This window comes from Oncorhynchus kisutch, linkage group LG4 (assembly GCF_002021735.2).
Source record: "Oncorhynchus kisutch isolate 150728-3 linkage group LG4, Okis_V2, whole genome shotgun sequence".
Classification (NCBI taxonomy): domain Eukaryota; kingdom Metazoa; phylum Chordata; class Actinopteri; order Salmoniformes; family Salmonidae; genus Oncorhynchus; species Oncorhynchus kisutch.
In genome coordinates, this window is record NC_034177.2 from 78,149,268 (window position 1) to 78,176,119 (window position 26,852).

Sequence of the window (26,852 nt, forward strand, 5' to 3'; positions counted from 1 at the left end):
CAGAACATTTCCATAATGAATATTTACTTCCCCCCTGCTCACCCCCCTGATTTCCTCACCAGGTGCTTCTACACCTGCATTGCTTGCTGTTTGGGGTTTTAGGCTAGGTTTCTGTACAGCACTTTGAGATATCAGCTGATGTACGAAGGGCTATATAAATAAATTTGATTTGATTTGACTAAGGTATTTCTAGACTTTTCAGAATTAAACTCAGACACTGCAGTGGTTGGAGGAGATTTTAACTGCTTGTTGAACCCCCTTATTGATAAGTTTCCCAGCGGTATAGCTTCACTCTCTCCTCAAGCTAAGTCACTTAAAGCTATTTGTGATGATCTGGGGTATGCGGATGTCTGGAGAGCTTTTCATCCCTCCAACAGAGAGTTCACTTTTTTCTCTGCACCTCATGGATGTCAGACTAGAATATTTTTTTATGCCCAGGACGTCTTTGCAGTCTGTTTTATCCGCTAGGATAGGAAGCATAGTCATATCTGATCATGCTGAGGTGATCCTGGACATAAAACTCAATGGGGCATTCAATCGGTCAAGACATTGGAGGTTGAACACAACCATTCTTAAAGACCATACATTCACATCATATTTTATTACAGAGTTTAAAGCATTTTTCTCTAACTCTCAATCAACAGATAACCCCTCGCTCCTTTGGGAGACCTGTAAAGCGTATGCCAGGGGTCTGATTATGTCATACACAGCTACTAAGAGACGGAAAAAGCGTGAAAAGCAAAAAATGTTAGAGGGTGAATTAGGAACTAAAGAGAAGGACTACATTAAAACGCCCACTCCTGCCCTATTAAAGGAAATATCAGTAATTAGATCAACGTTAGACTCTCTCCTAACACAGGACGCTGAAAAGAAAATGAGATTTGTCAGGCAAAAGCTATATGAACATGGCGATAAGCCAGGAAAGTACTTGGCATACCTAGCTAAAAAGAGAGCTGACTCTCAGTCAATTGCTACTATTACTGATTCTGATGGTAATCATTTATATGAAAATAAATTGATAAGTGACTCATTTAAGAAATGTTATACAAACCTTTATGCCTCAGAACTGCCAAAGGATGCACCCAAATTAATGGAGAACTTATTTTGTAAGATTGAGCTCCCTACTATCTCCGAAGAGCAGAGGTCCCTCCTTAATGCCCCTATTACCAAGGACGAGATAATGTTCGCAATTAAGAATCTGCAAAATGGTAAGGCCCCAGGACCAGACGGGTTTTGTAGTGAGTTCTATAAAGAGTTCCATGGCCTGATCCTTGAGCCATTGCGTGATATGTTTAACCACTCATTTTCAAATGACCAACTCCCTCAAACGCTGAGAGAAGCCAACATTTCACTTATTCTCAAAAAGGGAACATGTCCAGAGTCTTGTTCCTCGTACAGACCAATTTCCCTTCTGAATGTGGATAGAAAATTGCTTTCTAAAATTCTAGCCACAAGATTAGAGGACTCACTGCCACTAATTGTGAAAGGAGAGCAAACTGGCTTCATTAAGGGCCGTAAGTCATGCAACAATGTCAGGCGGCTTCTTAATGTAATTCAAGCCTACCAACAAAGTGCTGTGGATGGTCTTGTGCTCTCCCTAGATGCTGAGAAAGCATTTGATCGTGTGGAGTGATCTTACCTATTATTTGCTCTAAATAAATTTAGTCTGGGGGACAACATTATAAAATGGGTGAATGTTTTATATGATGATCCTCAGGCTGCTGTCCTTACTAATGGGCTACGGTCAAATAGCTTCTCTATACACAGAGGTACTAGACAGGGCTGTCCTTTATCCCCCCTCCTCTTTGCACTCGTTATGGAACCACTGGCCGAGGCCATCAGGGTAACGCCTGCTATACAGGGGCTGCTCATTGGTGATGTTCACCATAAAATAAGCTTGTATGCTGATGATGTCCTGATATTCATCTCTAGTCCCGAGACTTCAATTACATCTCTTATTAATATTATTGAATTATTCAGCGAATTCTCAGGCTACAAGATGAACCTTACTAAGTCAGAGGCTATGCCACTTGGTAGCCTACACTCTGTACCTAATACTTCTCCCCCCTTCCCTTTTAAATGGTCTCCCTCAGGTTTCATGTATCTGGGTATATTTGTAACTCCTAAATTCCAGCAAATGTACAAAGCCAATTTTGTTCCCTTGTTTGATACAATAAGATAGGATCTGGAGCGCTGGAACTCTCTCCCGATTTCTTGGTTGGGTAGAATATCCCTCTTGAAAATGAACATTTTACCTAGACTACTTTACCCAATCCAAATGATCCCAGTATTACTCTCCAATAAGGTAATAAAGGATGTAAATGGATGGCTAAGTTCCTTTATATGGAGTAAACGCAAGCCAAGACTTAAGATGGCAATATTGCAGCTGCCAAGTTCTATGGGCGGCTTGGACCTGCCCAATATCAGGTTCTATCAATGGTGTGCCCACCTTTGTTATATTTCTGACTGGATCACAAATGATGACTCCTCTATTTGGTTAGACATTGAGACTTCTCTTTCAAAATACCCATTACAGGATCTTTTATTTTTCAGAAGTTTCAAGTCTGTAGAAGATCACTGCAATAATCCCGTTACACTTAACACACTCAAAGTATGGAGGTCAGTTCAACGCTTCCTGGGAAGGTCCAAACTAACCTCTGCTCTTACCCCAATTCTTAACAACCCAGATTTCAGTCCAGGATTGCTGGATGCTGGCTTTAACTTATGGCTTAATAAGGGCATACGCAGGCTAAATGACTTATTTGCTGATAAGATTTTGTTGTCATTTGAGCAGATGGTCGAGAAATATCGACTCCCAAAGCAGGACTTTTCCCGCTTCCTACAAGTAAGACATTATATTCTGAAGAGCACCACCTTAATTGGTAACCCTGATGTGTCTGTCATTGAAAGAATGCTTTTTTTTCCCACAAAGGAAAATGTCTAAGTCTGTTTTATGATACTTTAAGGTAATTTTCTGCTGTCAACACAGAGGGTGAAACAAGTGTGGGAGAAAGAATTGTCTGTTACTATTGATGAAGAGATGTGGGAGGACATTTGGAGATATGCAAAAACAATATCTATATGTAATCGTACTAGAGCAATCCAATTAAGAATAATACACAGATTGCATATATCTCCAAATCGCAGACCAGCTTTTAGCCCCACTTCCTCTTCCCCTCATATGTCTTAAATGCAAAACTGATACAGGCACCCTAACACATTGTTTATGGTCATGTACCAAAATACAAACATACTGGTCTGGTGTTCTGCAAGAAATTGAAAAGATCCTAGGGGTTGATCTAGAACTGGACCCAGTTTCTTTACTGTTAGGTCTCCCTAGTAGGTATGTTACTTCTGTGGGTAAAAGGAGGCTTTACAACATCCTTACCTTCGCAGCGAGGAAAAACATCCTTTTACAGTGGATTAGTGATAAGGTTCCTTCTATTAAAGATTGGCATAAGATACTATTTGAATGGGTGCCTCTGGAATATCTGACATGTACATTGCATTCTAAAACAGACCAGTTCTACAAAGTATGGGAACCTTATCTAAATGACCTAGAACCTGAGGTATCAGCTATTATGCTGCAAGGATTCTCTTAGAATGGCGGAGATCTATGTATTTCAGAACTACACTGTACGTTCCATGTGTGGAACCTAACCTCTTGGTTTAAACTGAGCTTTTTTGTTTAATTTCTGTTTGTAAGTTTGTTTAAATGTATGTATTGAGAGACGCAATGATGGTGATGGGGTGAGAGAAGCACCGAGCGGGAAGAGGAAAATGGTGTACGTATGTATGGGTGTGTGTGTGTGTGTGTGTGTGCGTGATCGTATGTATGCGTATGTGTGTGTATATGCATGGGTATATGTATGTGTGTGTATGTATATGTATGTGTAGGTATGTATGTGTATATATATGTATGTGTGTGTATGTATATATATGTGTAGGTATGTATGTGTATATATATGTATGTGTGTGTATGTATATGTATGTGTAGGTATGTATGTGTATATATATGCGTGTAGATATGTGTAAGTGGGTGCTGTTTTTCTTGTTTTTGTTCTGTGTGCTTTGTCTCTGTTGTATCTCTTAATATGGGTGAAAATTGTGAAATTCCAATAAAAATACTGTTACAAAAAAAATGTAATATTGGGGCACAATATCGACTTAATATATCGAAGGGACGCAAAAGGCACCCATTTTGTGGAATAACCAATCAAATGGTCATTGTGGACACCATCATGGCACAGCCCTGCTGCTTTGGCAGAAAAGAGGAGGAAGGTTTGGATCAGTCTGACGCCCACCCATCTATTGGTGTATGTTGTATAAGGACAAATGTATTTCAGTTACTACGACTGTGGTATGTGGTTGTCCCACCAAGCTATCTGTAAGTCACTCTGGATAAGAGTGTCTGCTAAATTGCTCAAATGTCAAATTTATGTTGTTTTGGAATCTCTGTGGCTGAGTGTTACTCAATCAAACCTGCTTCCACTCTCACAACACCCCCACTGAACCTCTGGAAATATAGTGCATGAGGGAAATTCAGACAGACATGACTGCAGCATGGTTCCTTTGCCCATAAATGACAACTGGTGATATCACTGACATGTTCAGAGCCAAGTGGAACCTGAACCTGTTTAATCTCACATTGATTTGCACGCTCAAGGTTCACTGACTCAATGGCCTTTTCCCTGAGTGGTGTCAAGGCATGTGAAATACAATGACAAATGTTTTACACTAAATTATTGGGGCATACATTCTATGTTGACATATGGAGAAAGTTTATATGACAGGCTGTCAGATGGCTATAACCGTGCCTTTCAGAATGACAGGATCCCTGCAAGAGATGAGTGAGTTGACCTTCAGACTAATAGATTGAAAACATCCTGTCACGATATCCTCTTTATCAGCTAAAAATGCAGTGTGAGCCTTGTGGCTGGACAACATATTTTAAACTGCTATTGGTCTATTTAGTTATTTTAACTTACACTTTAGGTTACCTCAGGCCACAGATTCGTCTGGGTTCATGCATTTGTTTGCTCACCCAGATTCGGAAACGTAATCAGAACACGGAGCCAGTCTTCTAGATTCCATTCAACAGCTACAGGAAGAGGATATGGGGATTCTTTCCCCCTGTATGATTAAATGCACTGGACTGTATTGCTTATGGAGCAATGTTATGTGATACCTGCGGGGGTCCAGTCGATGATAGGTAATAGTATATCATTTTAGGAGTGAACCTAAACGACCCTGAATCCTCTCCATGACATATGGACGTGAAGCGGAGTGGACCGATAAGCCTTTTATTCAGTCTACTGCACCACCGGTGTGTCTGCTGACTGCCGTCTTGATGGCTTCAGCAGGTGCCTTCCAGGACCCATGCAAACAATTAGAAAAAGGTCACTAACAATCAGGGCTAATGGGTTGGTAGGACTGTGCTTGGCAACTCACTCTTGTTTTCTTTGGTATTGGTTTAGGTGATGATGGGAAGAGAACAATTGTGTAATGACTTCTGGACAAGGTAACAGGATGTACAGCCCTTCGAGGGTTGAGAATGTTGACCTTTTGTCTTGTGCTCGAATAATAGGGTTCAAAGGGGGAAGAAGGATCTACAGTAAGAAAGAAATCCCCTGCATCTAGATCCCATACATACAGAGCTTGATAGGTAAACATATCATTAAGGACCTAAATTGAGATGGGGGGGGGGTGTTCAGATTTCCTTCCCCAACATATGGTGAAGTGGTTTCAGCAGTGCCCATGTCATAATGAATAGAGTTCTTTCCGAAGCTCCATTCCTCTGCCAGGTATGTCACGTACAGGGCACACACAGATACCAACATGCCTTCAGGCACAAATCAACTCCCCCCACTGATTCCCCCAAAAGCTAAACAGAATGTGCAGTTACACAACACAGCTCTTCTGGGATTTTGATACAGCTGTTGTAGATGTACTTTCAAATTTGCAAAACAAAACATAAGGAACACATCTTGGTCAAATTATTCAGGTCTGTAAATGAATCTGTTTGAGATTGGATGTTCTGTCAGACTTTCAATAAATTCCTTACAGCCTTGATTAAATAAATTAAATATAGTCATTTAATGTGTAGCAGACACTGCCACATCCCACATAGCTGTGGATTTTTAGAAGAACGCTATGAAAAACATCAGTCGGATTTGCCCAACTGAGACCTCTGTTTTCTTCCTTTACACTGTAGCAGTTTAGAGGTAAATCCACAGAGTTACAGTGTTTTATTCCCTGCAAAAACTTTAATCCTGCATGGGGTTCAGGGCTCTATCAACTCCTTTAAGAGTTAAAAAGGCTTTCCCAAGGACTTTGTTTCTGTCCTCTCAGTCTTAAATCTCAGTATGTTGTCAGAGACACCACTTTCACTCCTTTTTGTCAATGTGTTTTTTCTTTCTTTGGTTGTTGTGCCACAAACTCAACAGGAAGTTCTAGAATAGGCATTGACTGTATGTTTGTGTTCGTATATTATTGCTTGTCGTTACTAAAATGGGTAGACAGAATTCAAACCAATTTGAGCAAGTAGACATCTTGATACTGTAACACATGGAAAATGTTAAACTAATTGCACATCTGATATTAATATCGTGTTACTAACCGAAATAAAGTTGGTTGACTGGTCTATTAGTGGGAGAAATGGAAGTAAGAAGGACAAGCTATACAAATGTAGACAACCACCACAGGTCTCACCCTGCCCATTTTCCCCCGTACTCCGGCCCTGGAAAAACACAGTCAGTGCTGTCCTGTTCTGTCTGCTTAGTGAGTTTTCCATCCTGGAGGAAGCCAAATAAAACAATGTGGCCGAGGTTGGAGAACTAGAGCCAATTATGACGATATACGCATTTTTGTTTTGAGCTTGTTTCAGAAATATAATTAGGTCTACTTCTTTAAAGTGTAATATGGCGTCGGGCCATTAGACTCCGGTCCTCCAGTACCCCGAACAGCACACATTGTTGTTGTAGCCCCAGACAAAAACACCTGATTCAACTTGTCAAGGGCTTGATGATTAGTTGACTAGTTGAATAAGGAGTGCTTGTCCGGGGCCACAGCAAAAATATGTACATTTGGCGGTACTTGAGGACTGGAGTTGGAAAACACTGCATTAGAGGACAGGTTTTGGACCTTCCCTCAGCAGCTAGCCCAGTTCCTTTGTGGGTTTTGAGGGGAAGCTGCCAGTTTACACCTCCTCCGATGGTCTCTGTCCAAACCACAGCAGCCTTATTTTAGACTAGACAGGGTGTGGGTGAAAGCAGTTGTACCATAAGAGCAAACAACAGTCTCACACTCGGCATATCCAGTAGAATACTGTCAAAGCCGAACATAAACAACGCTTCAGACAATTCCATTCAAACACACTAATTCCATTCAACAGCCACAGCAGACAATCTAAAGAGCATTTGGAAACCCAAACTCAGAGCAATGCTTTATAGTGTTGTCGGTAGAAAAGGGCTCTCAGAGCGCTACATTTAGACACAAAGCTACAGTGCCTTCAGAAAGTATCCACACCACTTGACTTTTTCTACATTTTGTTGTGTTACAGCCTGAATTTAAAATAGATTCAATTGAGATTTTGTGTCACTAGCCTACACACAATACCCCGTAATGGCAACGTGGAATTATGTTTTTCAAAATGTTTACAAATGAATTAAAAATGAAAAGCTGAACTGTCTTGAGTCAATATGCTTTCAACCCCTTTGGTATGGCAAGACTAAATAAGGTCAGGAGTAAAAATGTGCTTAACAAGTCACATAATAAGTTGCATGGACTCACTTTGTGTGCAATAAGTGTTTAACATGATTTTTGAATTACTAGGCCTATCCCATCTCTGTACCCCAAACATACAATTATCTGTAAGGTCCCTCAGTCAAGCAGTGAATTTCAAACACAGATTCAACCACAAAAACCAGGGAAATTTTCCAATGCCTCGCAAAGAAGGGCACATATTGGTAAATGTTGGACATGGTGTCCGACCGGGGTTCGTAGTTCTCGTCCCAGTTCTGGAAGGCGTTCTGCGCGCTCATTGGGTCGTCGGCCAGCCTGTCCTCCGGATTCCACCCCCAGTCCAACGGCCAGTTGAAGCAAGCCAACCAGGACTTAGAGACGACTCTTCACTGCCTAGTCTCCACCAACAACTGATATGGGTTGAGTACGCCTGCAACACCCTTCCTTGCTCTGCCACGGGTCTCTCACCATTCGAGTGTTCCTTGGGATATCAGCCTCCGCTCTTCCCCGAGCAAGAGGAGGAAGTCAGAAATCCCTCTTCCCAGATGTTCATCCGCCTCTATCGCCGCACCTGGAAGAGAGCTTGGGCCGCTCTGTTGAAGACCACCTCCAGGTATAGGCAACAAGTGGATCACCACCGGACCCCTGCTCCACGTTATCGGCTCGGGCAGAGGGTATGGCTCTCCACCCAGGACCTGCCCGTCCTGGTAGAGTCCCGTAAACTTTACCCCCGTTTCATTGGCCCGTTCCCCATCTCTAGAGTCATTAGCCCCACTGCTGTTCATCTTTTGTTACCCCTTCCCCCCCGTATTCACCCTACTTTCCATGTGTCTAGGACTAAGCCTGTGAGTGTTCGACCATGGGGCAGGGGTTATCAGTACCTGGTTGACTGGGAGGGTTATGGCCCGGAGGAGAGGTTCTGTGTCCCCGCTAGAGACATCCTGGACCCAGCCCTCATCGCCGACTTCCACCGCCGGCACCCCGGTCAACTAGGTATGCGCCCAAGTAGGACACCAGGTGGTGCCCCACAGGGGGTGGGGGGGTTACTGTCACACCCTGATCTGTTTCACCTGTCTTTTTGTTCTCCGGTCCTGCTTTTCACAGTCTCTCTTTTCTCACCCTCCTGGTTTTGACCCTTGCCTGTCCTGACTCTGAGCCCGCCTGCCTGATCACTCTGCCTGCCCCTGAGCCCGCCTGCCGACCTGTTAATTCGACATTGTCTGCAACTGGGTCTTACCTTCATACCTGATACATGCATATTTCCCTTGTTTGTCTTCAGCACATTTCTCTTGATTGTAATACCGGATGTGCTATGGAAATGCTATTAGCTTGATTCTGAAATTCAGCTCCACGTTGTAAAGTCAGTTTTAGCACCTTCAATATCCAACCTCACCCAGGACACTTTGTTACTATTAACAAAGTAGATTGTTGAGTTTTGAGATGACAAAACAGACATGGAATTGTAAAAGTTCCCACACACTTTCAGAGAGTATTTGTTCTTATGGTAAATCTCCCCCAAACATATGTAATTCTGTTTTTTCTTTCACCAAGTCTTTCAATTTGGTTGTCGGCAGTGGATAGAGAACATTTCTCAAATCAACTCACGATTGTGTTTTGACAACAAGTGCCACTTTTCAGAGTGGAATGTACATGCTCTTTCGGTTGGGAGTGATGACTGCTGCTGACCCATGACCAAGCAGGGCAAGCTGAATGTTCACATAATACCAGTCAGGTGTATGTCTTCAGACTATACCTCCCTCGTAAGAGCCTAAGTCCTATTGGATGTGCTCTGGTGTTATCTCTTCCTAACTTGATTTGATCTACTGTATGGTTTGAATTGTAAATCACAAGTCAGCCTTGTGACTTGCTGTGTGTGAGTGGTAATTGAGGAGCGATGGTGGTGAATACTTTCACAGTAGGGTCCTAAGGGGTATACGATTGTAAAGTACGTTTTGAACCTTCAATAATGCTGCCTTTTGAGACCAAGTGAGTATTTTAAACTGGCCTTAAATGTTTACTTGCACTTTTTATTGACTGTAATTACAGTTGGTAGTAATTTTGATGTAGTCAGATTTTTCATCCATTTCCTCCATTTGTTTTTCTTTGTTCCCTTAATACAAAAACGAATACCTTAAAAAAAAAATGCATTGCCTCAAACCATTTAAAAAATGAATTGGCCTAGAGAGAGGCTACATGAATCCACAAGGAGTCAGGAGTAGCTTATCATTTGAACCATCATTTATCAAGTCAGCCATATCAGCCAAGTCAAATCTGTAAATGAATGAGGTTCTCTCAATAATATATTCAAATAATGAAGAAAATCTTTATATTTTGAACCAAGATTGAAGTAGAACTCAATTAACTCTGATCAATCCATGATAAGGGTGTGTTCGAATCGGCAGGAGAGATCTGAGGGTATGCATTTTTATATTGAGGGACTTAATTTAAAAATTGAGGGCAAGGATGAAAAAACTGAGAACTAATAAGCCTGGCCTGTTTTTCTTTCAACACAATGACCCCTAAGGCCCCCTGTAGAATGAAGTAGAACTATCATGTTACCACAGAGATCTGTATATAATGACGAAATGCTCATGTCTTCGTCCTAACAATAGGAGTCGTTGCCCCAAAGGTGGAAAGGCAGGCAAAAGCTTAGGTCCAAAATATGCCCATAGAAACACATTGGTCTTATTTTGGCCAGATTTTGGCGAGCGTAAAATGTCTCGCTTCACCTATTCCTGTCTGGTTACCATTTTGAGAAGGGGAGCGCGAATATGAGGAGGACCGGAGGTCAACTTTGATAGCTTGCTACAACTATAATAGATTTTTATTAAAAACAATATGTTTCTTGCCCATGATGTATTTATCAATTATTGACTTCACAATAAGCCAGATTCAAGTAATTTACATGGTGGTGCTGAAACTTGGAGCAGCTCATTGTGCTGCAGGTAGGCATATTTGAGTAGGCATAATCCATTTCAACGTCTTCATCTAAATGAGACTTTACTAACAACAAGAGGGCTTTGCATTGGAGCCTATTTCTTCCTATGTAAGAAATTAGGCTATAGGCTGCTCTATCCATAGATGTGTCGGTCAATTCCTCCACCCACCATGCACTATTTACATATCCTAAAGCACAGGCCTACCCCTTGTTAGTTTAAGATTTATAAGAAAAATAACAGTACTTAATGCTACAAACAAGCTGTAAAATACCCGGGAAAGATGTGACTCTGATGCATATGGGGATATTATTGTTTAGTTTATTTGATATTCAGAGGCTGAGCTATAACCTTCTATAGTCGAGGAGACTATAGAAGGGGAAGTGATCAAATTCTGACACTATCAATTGATTAAATGATTCACATACCTGTTGTAGAATATATGTTGTATTCAGTGAATGTTATTTGAAAAGTAATTAATTAGCTAAATCAATGCTTTGGTGATAGATAGTATCTTTAGGTTATGATCACCAAACAGTTAGTGATATTTCTCAGTCATATTGGTCAAGGGGTGAGTCCTATAAATCAGTGATGGGGCGCAGCAGAACACGACGTTTTGGAAAGTTCAGATATAAACGTGATATGTAAACATAGAGACACGTAGAACAAGGAATCATGTCGGCTCTATTCATGGTATTTATATCTGCAAAGTTCAACAACGTATGGTAACTGAACGTGGCCCTGCTGGGGTTTATTCATTACGCCAAGTATGTTGCAAAACGTTTCGTCTGTTGAAAAACGTTGTGCAAAAAAAACGGTCAACGGTTTCCGTTACAAGATGTAATGAATACACCCCTGTCACTTCATGAGCTGGGGGATATCCATGCGTCTCCTCACTATTTCGTAAATTCGGAATCTAATCTGGACAGCGTTGAGGATAGACTACTCTTCTCACGCTAAGGTACTGTTGCCTTAGAAAATTGTATTAAACTTTGTTGAAAACTACTTGTACATTCATATATCAATTGTAGATTATTTTACAAATGAGTAAATTATTGCAGTAACTTGTATCGCTCGCCGACAATTTATGATTGCGCATTTTGTTTACGAATGAGTGACGTTAGCTAATTTCTTTGAGATGTCGCAATTGTTAGCAAAAAGTCATTCTCATAGCTACACTGTCATTTTTTAATGTTTTTTTTTTTACAACATGTTCAGCCTTTGCTGAAAAACACCGATGGTTTGTTCTAGAAAACTCTGTTGTCCTGATTTGTGAATACATTTAGCGCCAACTTTGAAGCGCGCAAAAACAAGACAAGGGGACTGTTGGGTTGCGTGTCTGGCTAAACACCCATCTGTTTGTTAACGTTAGGTAGCTGTCCAATTCTTGTGATCGGACGTTGCATTCATGTTTTTTCTTCTTTCTGAGTAAGCACGTTCGCTCGTATGAGTTGGCTAGCTCGCCCTGTCAGTTAACAATGCCGAAACTGGTCACGTCTTTGATATAGTTGTGTACTCGCATGACACATATTACTTTCAATGTTTCCCAGAAGACTTGGCTATACTATAGCCTACTATATCCAGGTCATAGAAGAATGGTTAGCCCAGCGTTACCTCGCTCGTCTTGGTGCGTGCTGTCGTTCACATGTGTCAGTGCTATTTTTGGTCATCTTCCTTGTGGGTCACGAGAATGGCTTCTTTGTCTTAACATGAACAGCTGATGAACTGCAGCTAACTGAGCTAGTTACTACCATACATTAGTGGTTACTACTAGCTAGAACACAGACAGCAACCGTGTTCACTCCTGTGAGAAATGGGGGACATGCCACGCAGTTACATTGTATTTAAACATTTACTGTTACTAGTTGCTAATGTCCATATTCAGAGAGTTGGTTGGTGCCTCCCACTGTTCAGAGGCAACTGTCACCAACCCTTGAAGTGTATAGTAAACTAATATGTTTAATATGTTTGTAGTTTAGGTAATATACAAAGTAGGGTTGGGCAAAAACGGTATTACCGGTGGTGAAAATCTCACCCCTGCCAGAACCCCCTCTTTCTAATTTCCTTAATTTTGTGGCTAGAGTCAAATACTTTGTGGCACACATCAGAGTCAAATACTTTCTATAGAACAAACTATACGTCAGGATAGGCAACCAAAATTAATAATGAATGTACAGTTGGAACTTTACATACACTTAGGTTGGAGTCATTAAAACTTGTTTTTCAACCACTCCACAAATGTCTTGTTAACAAACTATAGTTTTGGCAAGTTGGTTAGGACATCTACTTTGTGCATGACATACTGTAAGTAATTTTCCAACAATTGTTTACAGACAGATTATTTCACTTATAATTCACTGTATCACAATTCCAGTGGGTCAGACGTTTACATACACTAAATTGACTGTGCCTTTAATTAAACAGCTTGGAAAATTCCAGAAAATTATGTAATGGCTTTAGAAGTTTCTGATAGGCTAATTGACATCATCTGAGTCAATTGGAGGTGTACCTGTGGATTTATTTTAAGGCCTACCTTCAAACTCAGTGCCTCTTCACTTGACACCGTGGGAAAAATAAAAATAAATCAGCCAAGACCTCAGGGAAAAAAAAGAAAGTGTAGACTTCCACATGTCTGGTTCATCCTTGGGAGCAATTTCCAAATGCTAAAAGGTACCACGTTCATCTGTACAAAAAATAGTACACAAGTATAAACACCATGGGGCCGTCATTACGCTCAGGAAGAAGATGTGTTCTGTCTCCTAGAGATGAATGTACTTTGGTGCGAAAAGTGCAAATCAATCCCAGAACAACAGCAAAGGACCTTGTGAAGATGCTGGAGGAAAAGGGTACAAAAGTATCTATATCCACAGTAAAACGAGTACTATTCGACATAACCTGAAAGGCCGCTCAGCAATGAAGAAACCACTGCTCCAAAACCTCCATTTAAAAAAAGCCAGAAACTGCACATGGGGACATCGTTATGACCATCGTTATGCTTGGAGGAAAAAGGGGGATGCTTGCAAGCTGAAGAACACCATCCCAACCAGTAAGCACGGGGGTGGCAGCATCACGTTGTTGGGGGTGCTTTGCACCGGAGGAACTAGTGCACTTCACCAACTAGATGGCATCTTGAGGAAGGACAATTATGTGGATATATTGAAGCAACATCTCAAGACATCAGTCAGGAAGTTAAAGCTTGGTCGCAAATGTGTCTTCCAAGTGGGCAATGACCCCAAGCATACTTCCAAAGTTGTGGCAAAATGGCTTAAGGACAACAAAGTCATGCTATTGGAGTGGCCATCACATAGCCCTGACCTCAATCCTATAGAAAATGTGTGGGCAGAACTGAAAAAGCGTGTGCGAGCATGGAGGCCTAGAAACCTGACTCAGTTACTCCAGCTCTGTCAGGAATGGGCCAAAATTCACCCAACTTATTGTGGGAAGCTTGTGGAAGGCTACCCAAAACATCTGACCCAAGTTAAACAATTTAAAGGCAATGCTACCAAATACTGATTGAGTGTATGCAAACTTCTGACCCACAGGAAATGTGATGAAATAAATAAAAACTGAAATAAATCCTTCTCTCTGCTATTATTCTGACATTTCACATTCATAAAATAAGTGGTGATCCTAACTGTCCTAAAACAGGTAGTTTTTACTAGGATTAAATGTCAGGAGTTGTGAAACTGAGTTTGTAAATGTATTTGGCTAAGGTGTATGTAAACGTCCAACTTCAACTGTATGTGTGTGATATTAAACATAGAAGAGGGAGTAAAATGTTGGCAAGCAATAAACATTGCAGAACAACTATGGCTGAATTATTATCCTTACACACTGAATCGCTGTGTCTCCAGCTCGCCTAGCTACTCACTGGACCCTATGCTTGCTCGTCTACGCATGCCTTTCCCTAATGTCAATATGCCTTGTTCATTGCAGTTTTGCTTAGTGATTATTGTCTTATTTCATTGTCGAGCCTCCAGCCCTGCTCAATATTTCTTATCTAGCCCTTTTGCTCCACCTCCCACACATGCGGTGACCTCACCTGGTTTAAATGGTGTTTCAAGAGACAACCTCTCCCATCGTCACTCAATGCCTAGGTTTACCTCCACTGTGTTCACATCCTACCATACCCTTGTCTGTACATGATGCCTTGAATATATTCTTCCGCGCCCAGAAACTTGCTCCTTTTACTCTCTGTTCCGAACACGCTAGACAACCAGTTCTTATAGACTTTAGCCGCACCCTTATCCTACTCCTCCTCTGTTTATGTAGAGCTTAATCCAGGCCCTGCAGCGCCTTGCCCCACTCCCATTCCCCAGGCGCTCTCATTTGTTGACTTCTGTAACCGTAAAAGCCTTGGTTTCATGCATGTTAACATTAGAAGCCTCCTCCCTAAGTTTGTTTTTTACACTGCTTTAGCACACTGCCAACCCGTATGTCCTAGCTGTGTCTGAATCCTGGTTTAGGAAGGCCACCAAAAATCCTGAAATTTCCATCCATGACTATAAAATTTTCTGACAAGATAGAACTGCCAAAGGGGGCGGAGTTAGCCTGCGGAGTTCTGTCACACTATCCAGGTCTGTGCCTAAACAGTTTGAGCTTCTACTTTTAAAAATCCACCTTTCCAGAAACAAGTCTCTCACCGTTGCCGCTTGTTATAGACCTCCCTCGGCCCCCAGCTGTGCCCTGGACACCATATGTGAATTGATTGCCCCCCCCCCCCCATCTATCTTCAGAGTTCGTACTGTTAGGTGACAACTGGGACATGCTTAACACCCCGGCCGTTCTACAATCTAAGCTAGATGCCCTCAATCTCACACAAATGATCAATGAACCTACCAGGTACAACCCCAAATCCGTAAACACGGGCACCCTCATAGATATCATCCTGATCAACCTGCTCTCTAAATACATCTCTGCTGTCTTCAACCAGGATCTCAGCGATCATTGCCTGCGTCCGTAATGGGTCTGCAGTCAAACGACCACACCTCATTACAGTCAAACGCTCCCTAAAACACTATAGCGAGCAGGCCTTTCTAATCGACCTGGCCCGGGTATTCTGGAAGGATATTGACCTCATTCCGTCAGTAGAGGATTCCTGGATATTCTTTAAAAGTGCTTTCCTCATCATCTTAATTAAGCATGCCCCATTCAAATGTTTTTTTGAACCAGGTACTGATATAGCCCTTGGTTCACTCCAGACCACAAAAACATCCTGTGGCGTACTGCATTAGCATCAAATGTCCCCCGCGATATGCAACTTTTCAGTGAAGTTAGGAACAAATATAGACAGGCATTTAGGAAAGCAAAGGCTAGCTTTTTCAAACACATTTGTATCCTGTAGCACAAACTCCAAAAAGTTATTGGACATTGTAAAGTCCAGGAAGAATATGAGCACCACCTCACAGCTGCCCACTGCACTGAGGCTAGGAAACAGTGTCCCCACCGATAAATCCATGATAATTGAGAATTTCAATAAGCATTTTTCTACAGCTGGCCATGCTTTCCACCTGGCTACCCCTACCTCGGTCAACAGCTCTGCACCCCCCCCCCCAGCAACTTGACCAAGCCTCCCCCATTTTTACTTCACCCAAATCAGCGATCTAGATGTTCTGAAAGAGCTGCAAAATCTGGATCCCTACAAATCAGCTGGGTTCGAAAATCTGGACTCTCTCTCTTTCTAAAATCTTCTGCCGAAATTGTTGCAACCCCGATTACTAGCCTGTTTCGTATCGTCTGAGATCCCCAAAGATTGGAAAGCTGCCGCGGTCATCCCCCTCTTCAAATGGGGAGACACTCTACACCCAAACTGTTACAGACCTATATTCATCCTGCCCTGCCTTTCTAAAATCTTCGAAAGCCAAGTTAACAAACATTTCACTCACCATTTCGAATCCCACCGTACCTTCTCCGCTATGCAATCTGGTTTCCGAGCTGGTCATGGGAGTTGAAATGGGAACCTGTTGGGAACCTATTCTCAACTGACCTACTTGGTTAAATAAAGGTGAAATAAAAAAAACACTTTCAAATACTAGTCGAATAAGATATTGGAGAGATGATGAATTTTGGCAAAGAGATTTATTCATAGACTAATACAAATCAGTAGAGGATTTATGTACGGTAGACATTGGCAGGGCCGCATGTGCCCCCTGGGTGCGGCGAGGACGCGGGCGCTGAAGAGGGGATTCGCCCAGGGCGCCATACAAGCTAGAACCGCCACATACACTTGAAAGAAATAGCCAAACCAAAAACTGCGGACATAATTGCTTTCTGCTAGTAACATCAGTGAAATGTAGGCTAAATTGACAACTGAGTGAAGAGCAGAAATCTCATCTAGCAAGCAAGTCGTAGAAATGAAGACCACGAAGGGGGGGACAATTCTGTCAGGGGGAGATGTTTGGCACAAAACCGGAAGTGCACACAAGGGGTGCTATTTAAAAACCAATGTATTCCCCCCCCTTGTACAAAACAATTTAGGTAACAAGGATCTTGCTCCAGGAGGGGATTGAATGTCTGCTGTAACCAAGAAGTTTGATCTTGACATCTAGCATGTTAACAAACCAAATGCATAGCTGGAAGCCTTAGCTGGAGATAATTTATTTGACACTTAGATTTCTTATAATTATACTTATAGTTAGTTATAGGCAGTGCCATAGAAATTAGGATACATTTTTCAAAAGTGATCAAGCATAAATAATGTATTTTTGTAGTGTTGTGAGCTGTTCATGTTGAGTATCCTGGTATAAAAAGAATGCCATCCTGTTTCCTATTAGTCCTAAATGTATATGAAAGGCGAGTTGAAGAGCTTCAGTACAGTAATGGTGTGTGTGTCAGTAGTATCAGTGTTCTTTCCTGCCTTGACTATCATGTGCCTCGGAATTATCGTCACAAAGCTGAATTTAACAGCATTATTTCACTTTACACACACAGACAGTTAGGGTGATAAGGCCAAAATCTCATATCCCGATATAGGTAATTTCATATCCTGACAACGATACATATCACAATCGGAGGTCGACCGATTTAATCAGCAGGGCCAATTTCTTGTCTTCTTAAGTCGGTAATCAGCATTTTTGGATGATTATGGCCGTTGACATTGCATTCCACCAGGAAACTGGCCAAAATTCATCCAACTTATTGTGGGAAGCTTGTGGAAGGCTACCCGAAACGTTTGACCCAAGTTAAACAATTTAAAGGCAATGCTACCAAATACTATTTGAGTGTATGTAACCTTTTGACCCATTGGAAATGTGATGAAATAAATAAATAATTCTCTTGACTATTCTGACATTTCACATTCTTAAAATAAAGTGGTGATCCTAACTGACCTAAGACATGGAATTTTTACTAGGATTAAATGTCAGGAATCGTGAAACTGAGTTTAAATGTATGTAAACTTCTGACTTCAACTGTGTGTATATATATATATTGGGGGCTTGTCTGTTTTGCCTGTTATTTTGGCATTAATACGTGTCACATCAATTTGCACTTGGTATCTTGGGTCGAGTGTTAGCACCAATCTCACGAAACCCCTGTCCCTCGACTGTGTAAATTGGGGTCAGGTCTTTGCAGATGTAAGTTGTAACGGCAGCTGTTATCTCCTTCCATCTTCGTGATTCTTTGTCATATGGTGTGCCGCTGGCAAAGGCTTCTTGCAACGTCTGTTTTTGTTTTTTTGAGCACTTTACTGTACTTTTTTGGGTCATTTGACATTTTTTTCTTTATTTAACCAGGTAGGCCAGTTGAAAACAAGTTCTCATTTCCAACTGCGACCTGGCCAAGATAAAGCAAAGCAATGCTTTTTGATGCTAATGCAGAATGCCACAGGATGTTTTTGTACTGGTCAAGGGCAGTCAAGTCTGGTGTGAACCAAGGGCTATATCTGTTTTTAGTTCTAAATTTTTTTGAATGGGGCATGCTTATTTAAGATGGTGAGGAAAGCACTTTTTTTTAGAGCATCCATGCATCCTCTACTGACAGGATGAGGTCAATGTCCTTCCAGGATAGCCGGGCCAGGTCGATTAGAAAAGCCTGCTCGCTGTATTGTTTTAGGGAGCGTTTGACTGTGATGAGGGGCAGACCCATTACGGACGCAGGCAATGAGCCAATGATCCCTGAGATCCTGGTTGAAGACAGCAGAGATGTATTTAGAGAGCAGGTTGATCAGGATGATATCTATGAGGGTGCCCGTGTTTACGGATTTGGGGTTGTACCTGGTAGGTTCATTGATAATTTGTGTGAGATTGAGGGCATCTAGCTTAGATTGTAGGACAGCCGGGGTGTTAGGTGACATAAGCATGTCCCAGTTTAACAGTACGAACTCTGAAGATAGATGGGGGGCTATCAATTCGCATATGGTGTCCAGGGCACAGCTGGGGGCTGAGGGGTGTTTATAACAAGCGGCAACGGTGAGAGACTTGTTTCTGGAAAGGTGGATTTTTAAAAGTAGAAGCTCGAATAGTTTGGACCAGACCTGGAGTAGATTGCAACTCCGCCCCCTTTGGCAGTTCTTTCTTGTCGGAAAATGTTATAGTTAAGGATGGAAATTTCAGGATTTTTGGTGGCCTTCCTAAGCCAGGATTCAGACATGGCTAGGACATCCGGGTTGGCGGAGTGTGCTAAAGCAGTGAATAAAACAAACTTAGGAAGGAGGCTTCTAATGTTAACATGCATGAAACCAAGGCATTTACGGTTACAGAAGTCAACAAATGAGAGTGCCTGAGGAATAGGAGTGGAGCTAGGGGTTGCAGGGCATGGGTTAAGCTCTACATCACCAGAGGAACAGAGGAGGAGTAGGATAAGGGTACGGCTAAAGGCTGGTCGTCTAGTGCATTCGGAACAGAGTAGAAGGAGCGGAAGAATAGATTCAAGGCATAATGTACAGACAAGGGTATGGTAGGATGTGAATACAGTGGAGGTAAACCTAGGCATTGAGTGACGATTGGAGTGGTTTTGTCTCTGGAGACTCCATCGAACCATCTAGTAGCTGGTGAGGTCACTGCATGTGTGGGAGATGGAACAAAAGGGCTAGCTAAGGCATATTGAGCAGGGCTGGAGGCTCTACAGTGAAATAAGACAATAATCACTAACCAAAACAGCGATGGACAAGGCATATTGACATTAGGGAAAGGCATGCGTAGGCAAGTGATCATAGGTTCCAGTGAGTAGCTAGGCGAGCTGAAGACCCGGTGATTCAGACAGCTACGGCCCGTGGGTCTTTGCAATGGAAGAGCCTGTTGAAACCCCCGCAGACGATTTAGTCGGCAGACCAGTCGTGATGGATCGGTGGGGCTCCGTGTAGGCAGTAAAAGGATCCAGGCCAATTGGCAAAATATGTATTGTAGCCCAAGAATTGGCTGAATGAACTTCTCCGGCTAGCTGGGAGATGGGCCTAGCTTGAGGCTAGCTCCAGGCTAACTGGTGTTTAGCCAGGAGTAGCAACTCGGATATCAGCTAGCTAGCTGCGATGATTCAGCATAAAGGTTCAGAGCTTGCGGTAGGAATTCGGAGATGTGGTAGAGAAAAAGCAGTCCGATATGCTCTGGGTTGATATAGCGCTGTGCAGACTGGCAGGAATTGACCGGACTGAGGCTGGCTGATGTTATGTTACAGCCTTATTCTGAAATTGATTAAATAGTTTTCCCACCTCATCAATCTACACACTACCCCATAATGACAAAGCAAAAACAGGTTTTTAGAAATGTTAGCAAATGTATTATACATGCAAAAAAGAAACTGACATTACATTTACATAAGTATTCAGACCCTTTACTCAGTGCTCTGTTGAAGCACCTTTTGGCAGCGATTACAGCCCTGAGTCTTCTTGAGTATGACGCTACAAGCTTGGCACGCCTGTATTTGGAGAGTTTCTCCCATTATTCTCTACAGATCCTTGTTACCTGGCTGCACAGCTATTTTCAGCTCTCTCCAGAGATGTTCGATCGAGTTCATGTCCAAGCTCTGGCTGGGCCACTCAAGGACCTTCAGAGACTTGTCCTGTAGCCACTCGTGCATTGTCTTGGCTGTGTGCTTAGGGGCGTTGTCCTGTTGGAAGGTGAACCTTCACCCCAGTCTAAGGCCCTGAGCGCTCTAGAGCAGGTTTTCATTCAGGATCTCTCTCTACTTTGCTCCGTTCATCTTTCCCTTGATCCTGACTAGTCTCCCAGTCCCTGCCGCTGAAAAACATCCCACAGCATGATGCTGCCACCATGCTTCCCCTTAGGGATGGTGCCTGGTTTTCTCCAGACGTGACTCTTGTCATTCAGTTCAAAGAGTTCAATCTTGGTTATATCAGATGGCCTGAGAGTCGTTTAGGTGCCTTTTTACTGAGGAGTGGCTTCCGTCTGGCCACTCTACCATAAAGGCTTGAATGGGTCTGAATACTTATGTAAATAAGGTATTGAGGTTTTTTTGTGAACAGTTCTAAAAACCTATTTTCGCTTTGTCATTATGGATTATTGTGTGTAGATTGAGGATATTTATTTCATCGATTTTAGAATAAGGCTGTAACGTAAGAACATTTTGAAAAAGTTAAGGGGTCTGAATACTTTCCGAATGCATTGTACACAACAACTTTTATGTTTCTAACTCTTTCTCATAAGATTCCTATGATTTTATTTGTTCTCTCAGCTAATGGCCAAAGACTTGGGTTCATCTCCATGCCTTTGTCTGTCAAAGCCTCTAACACAACCAACTGTGTTACCTAGGCCTGCTGAGCTAATGCTATTTTAGCCATGTGGAACTGATGGACTGAATATGTATTTGGCCCAGGCTTTAATTTCCAAGTACCCCATCCGAAGTAGGAGAGAAACTAGCAATGGGGAGCTTACAGAGAACTCTGCATTAATAGGATTTTTTTGTTCACACCAAAATCCTAGGAGTCCTAGCCAACTGTCTTCATAAATGGGCGCTATGGTGGGATGTGTGATGCTGCTGTGTAGACTGGATGTGTGCTGGCTGCCTGAGCAAACCACAGATGCACCACAGTATCATACGTACCATCCTCCTATTACAGGCCCAGCAGTGGCTGTTATAAACCAATCCCAGCCCACAGGCTATTTGTGGAGCCCACAGTATTGTTTTTGACATGATAATCCACCCGTGTCTGATTCAAGAACCAGATCCCTGGAAATGGTGGAGGAAATAGCTTTTGGATGCTGAATCTGAGAGGGAGCCCTTGGTCGTTAAACATGATCGTAAAGAATTGAAGTACGTGTGTGTGTTGGTCAGCAGGTAGTGCACTCTCCTGTCCTCGAGGTTGGGCAATGGGGTGAAGGCAAGGGGAGCTCTGATATTTCCACCAGATTTAGCTCCTACTAACTGCTTGCAAACTGCCCACATTAAACCAGAGGGATGAATTACAACATGTAAAAAAACAAAAAAACATTGTGATACTGTTGATACATCTATTTAGACTACCCGATAACAAGCTGTAAGTCTGTTTTTATCCAGTACATGGGGGGACTGCTTACTATTCTTTCTGACAAGTTATTTATCTGCTGCTACTGTGCTCTCTTAGTAATATTCTGGAACGTTAAGCTAATTCTGAATGGGACAACTTCTCTTGCGAGTACTATTGATTTCTCCCTTAAACAGTCGAACAGTGATAAGGACTAGTGCTATATAAACTCCTGGGAAATGGTGAAGCGAGCGGTTCTTTTCACCTTGTCATGTGACCCATACACTGTCTGGGAATAAAGGTCTACCCGTCAGAGCTATTCCTATATGATCAAGACCATATCGGCCCCATTCTATGCTAACGCAAAGGGTGACCTCCACACTATTTCAAAGTGCTTTCTTACTACTGTTTGGTCTCTTGGGAATGAGGCTAGAGTGACGGCTTTAGATTTATTGGGTGACTTCAAAGGGCAAAACAACTTGTGATCTCAACATTTTGTTAGTCTGTATTTTCCTTAGGGCCGGAAGTAGGCTTAGTTGTGATTGGCTTATGTTTTACAACTTGATGTAAGAGTATTATGTTGCAGCCAACTTCCACTGCAATAGTGGTACTTAGAGTCAGTTTAAATTTTTTTGAGTGGCACTGGTGAAGTGTCATTGGCTCAGGACAATGTGGGATTTTGTGTTGTGGCTCTGAGTTGGTCAGACAGGGGGACAGACTTCGTCCCAGAGGGGCACGCCAGCCAGCTGGCACTGTTTGATGACACGTTCAACGGCGTGAGACAGAATGAACCGGAGCTTGGTACCTCCAATTGGATTCCTTCTTCAACCATGTGACATACAGTCTCAGTAATTCCATTGGCTGTGATAACGTTGTTCTTATTAGTTTGTGCTGGATTTCAACGATTAGCCTGTCACAGGGGCCAAGAGATTGAAATCCTATCCACATGTAGACCTTTCACTATGGACCGACCTGTCCTCAAAGGCCATTTCTGGGGACAATATTTATGTAAGAGTCCAATGCAACAATTGCAGAACTGTATGTTTATCCTCTATTTTTAGTTACCATTGCCTTTTAAAAATGTAATGGCATAGTAGCTACAGCTATAAATACTATGGGGGAACTTAATGACAGCTTTTAATGTGCTGCTGGGCTCCTAATCAGAGCTTCAGATAACCCAATCAAAGTCGCCATGCCTTCCGCTACTAACTTGTTCCTTGCGTGTCAGATTATTCAGTCAGTCCTTCCGCTGATCAAGTTTTCCAATGAAACACACTATTGAGAAATAATTAGCTCGTCAAATCCAGTTTGTAGGGTTGGGCGGTATAGGCGAATATATTGATAAAAGTCCCCTTGTCCCAAAGAGATTTACATGGATATCAAAACGTCACGCCAGGGTAAACCTACACGAAACACAGCCCTTATTTTAAGTGTTTCTAAAATCATTTATGGGAAAAATGAATGGTGGAAAATGGATTGTAACCATTTCCCTGTTTGACCTCTAGGTTTTATAGGTATTATGACTCATACTGTGGTACTCTATGGAGACACCCTTTCTATTCATTCTTATTTCTATGCTGGTTTCCGTTGGACAAACAAAAAATGGTTGTTTAGTAACCGGATACCAACTGTTCTGTGGAGAGAGTTCCAAAAATAGAGTTCCAATATTAGGATAATAGTTGTGATTGGAGGATAGCTGTGAGACTTATCGAATCAGGATCAACTCCTCTGTTTTCCTAAAGCTCATTAATGATAGAATATTCATTGAAGATGGCAGAAAGGACAGTCTCTCTTTTTGACAATAGCTACAGTAACATTCCATTAGTCAAAGAGACTAGTACTCAGGCTAGAATGTCTGCTGTAACCAAGAAGCTGGACATCTAGCCACTGGACATCTAGCCACTGGACAACTTGCTAGCTGGGTAGATATCAATCCAAATGCAAAGCTGGAGCCCTGAGCTGGATATCATTTATTTGACACTTCTTAGATTTCTTAAAGTTAACATATATTTAGTTATAAGCAGTGGTGCAGCATGCAGCCGACTAACGCAGGTACAGCAGACTAAGGCTACCTACAGTAAAAAAATATATAAATAAATATATGCACTACCGTTCAAAAGTTTGTGGTCACTTAGAAATGTCCTTGTTTTTGAAAGAAAATAACCTTCTTTTTTTGGTCCATTTTAAAATAACATCAAATTGATCAGAAATACAGCATAGACATGGTTGTAAATGACTACTGTAGCTGGAAACGGCTTTTTAACTTTTTAATGGAATATCTACATAGCCGTACAGAGGCCCATTATCAGCAACCATCACTCCTGTGTTCCAATGGCACGTTGTGTTAGCTAATAAAAAATATTTGAATTTTAAAAGGCTAGTGATGGTTGCTGATAATGGGCCTCTGTACGCCTATGTAGATATTCCATAAAAAATCTGCCGTTTCCAGCTACAATAGTCATAACATTAACAATATCTACACTGTATTTCTGATCAATTTGATGTTATTTTAATGGACAAAAAAGTTGCTTTTCTTTCAAAAACAAGGACATTTCTAAGTGACCCCAAACTTTTGAAAAATAAAGGGAACAGTTAAACAACACAATGTAACTCCAAGTCAATCACACTTCTGTGAAATCAAACTGTCCACTTAGGAAGCAACACTGATTGACAATAAATTTCACATGCTGTTGTGCAAATGGTATAGACAATAGGTGGAAATGATAGGCAATTAGCAAGACACCCCCAATAAAGGAGTGGTTCTGCAGGTGGTGACCACAGACCACTTCTCAGTTTCTATGCTTCCTGGCTGACGTTTTGGTCACTTTTGAATGCTGGCGGTGCTTTCACTCTAGTGGTAGCATGAGATGGAGTCTACAACCCACACAAGTGGCTCAGGTAGTGCAGCTCATCCAGGATGGCACATCAATGCGAGCTGTGGCAAGAAGGTTTGCTGTGTCTGTCAGCGTAGTGTCCAGAGCATGGAGGCGCTACCAGGAGACAGGCCAGTACATCAGGAGACGTGGAGGAGGCCGTAGGAGGGCCACAACCCAGCAGCAGGACTGCTACCTCCGCCTTTGTGCAAGGAGGAGCACTGCCAGAACCCTGCAAAATGACCTCCAGCAGGCCACAAATGTGCATGTGTCTGCTCAAACGGTCAGAAACAGACTCCATGAGGGTGGTATGAGGGCCCGACGTCCACAGGTGGGGGATTGTGCTTACAGCCCAACACCGTGCAGGACGTTTGGCATTTGCCAGAGAACACCAAGATTGGCAAATTCGCCACTGGCGCCCTGTGCTCTTCACAGATGAAAGCAGGTTCACACTGAGCACATGTGACAGACGTGACAGAGTCTGGAGACGCCATGGAGAACGTTCTGCTGCCTGCAACATCCTCCAGCATGACCGGTTTGGCGGTGGGTGAGTCATGGTGTGGGGTGGCATTTCTTTGGGGGGCCGCACAGTCCTCCATGTGCTCGCCAGAGGTAGCCTGACTGCCATTAGGTACCGAGATGAGATCCTCAGACCCCTTGTGAGACCATATGCTGGTGCGGTTGGACCTGGGTTCCTCCTAATTCAAGACAAGGCATTGATGCTATGGACTGGCCTGCCCGTTCCCCAGACCTGAATCCAATTGAGCACATCTGGGACATCATGTCTCGCGCCATCCACCAACGCCATGTTGTCCAGGAGTTGGCGGATGCTTTAGTCCAGGTCTGGGAGGAGATCCCTCAGGAGACCATCCGCCACCTGATCAGGAGCATGCCCAGGCGTTGTAGGGAGGTCATACAGGCATGTGGAGGCCACACACACTACTGAGCCTCATTTTGACTTATTTTAAGGACATTACATCAAAGTTGGATCAGCCTGTAGTGTGGTTTTCCACTTTAATTTTGACTGTGACTCCAAATCCCGACCTCCATGGGTTGACAAATTTGATTTCCATTGATAATATTTGTGTGATTTTGTTGTCAGTACATTCAACTATGTAAAGAAATAAGTATTTAATAAGAATATTTCATTCATTCAGATCTAGGATGTGTTATTTTAGTGTTCCCTTTATTTTTTTGAGCAGTGTCTTACAAATCCATACTTGGAGTGAAGGATTGATATATTGTCCAGAAATTATATTGCGATATGTAACTGTATCGATTCAGCGTGGAACAATGAGCTGCATTCAATACTCCTTACCCATGGCCATGATGACTCTATCTAAATTGGACATGCACATTTCCATCTAAAAAGGCTTAGCCTATTCCTTTATGGCATCCAGAACACATCATGCCTATGCTTATGAGACACATTGTGAGATAAACCTGTTTGGGCTGCTGGGATGCTTGGAGTTCTGCACAGACATCTGTGTGTACAGTGAACTCTGGCTATTTGTTTTAGAGGGTCTCAGAAAGCCTGCTGTGTTTCAGAAAGTCGTCACAGAAGCATCTGTCTGTGTGTAGATGTCTTCCATCAGTGGTAGAGTAGTTGCTATGGGATGTGTGGGGCCAGTGAGCATATTGTGATAGGAAGGACTAATGCCAGACTTCTGTATGTTCTTTTTAGACCACCTCTTAACCAAGGCTTCCTCCCATGTATAAAATGAAACGATGTTCAGCTGCCAATCTATCCTTTCAGTAAATCAACTCTTGGATTTAGGCTACTCCTGCGCTACTCTAAGTAAGTGTAATAAAACAAAATCAGAAGAAAATAGTGCTGATATAGCAGACTCTGTCTGGCTTGGATGATATATTTTGACTTGTGTGGATATTTGGCTAGAATGT

At 42.4% G+C, this 26,852-nt stretch overlaps 1 protein-coding gene across 4 annotated transcripts in view; it reads left to right on the forward strand.

The window, feature by feature from the left end:
- Window positions 1-26,852, forward strand: part of LOC109890034 (equilibrative nucleoside transporter 1-like) — a 66,443-nt gene that overhangs the window by 25,867 nt on the left and 13,724 nt on the right. The window contains exon 1 of one of the 4 annotated variants that reach the window (XM_020481993.2): window positions 11,518-11,640. The exons of 2 other annotated variants lie outside the window; for them this stretch is intronic. The gene's annotated coding sequence lies outside the window, so the exon portion shown is untranslated. Of the gene's footprint in view, window positions 1-11,517; window positions 11,641-26,852 lie in introns of those variants that run through there. One more of the 4 variants, XM_020481996.2, reaches the window with a different exon arrangement.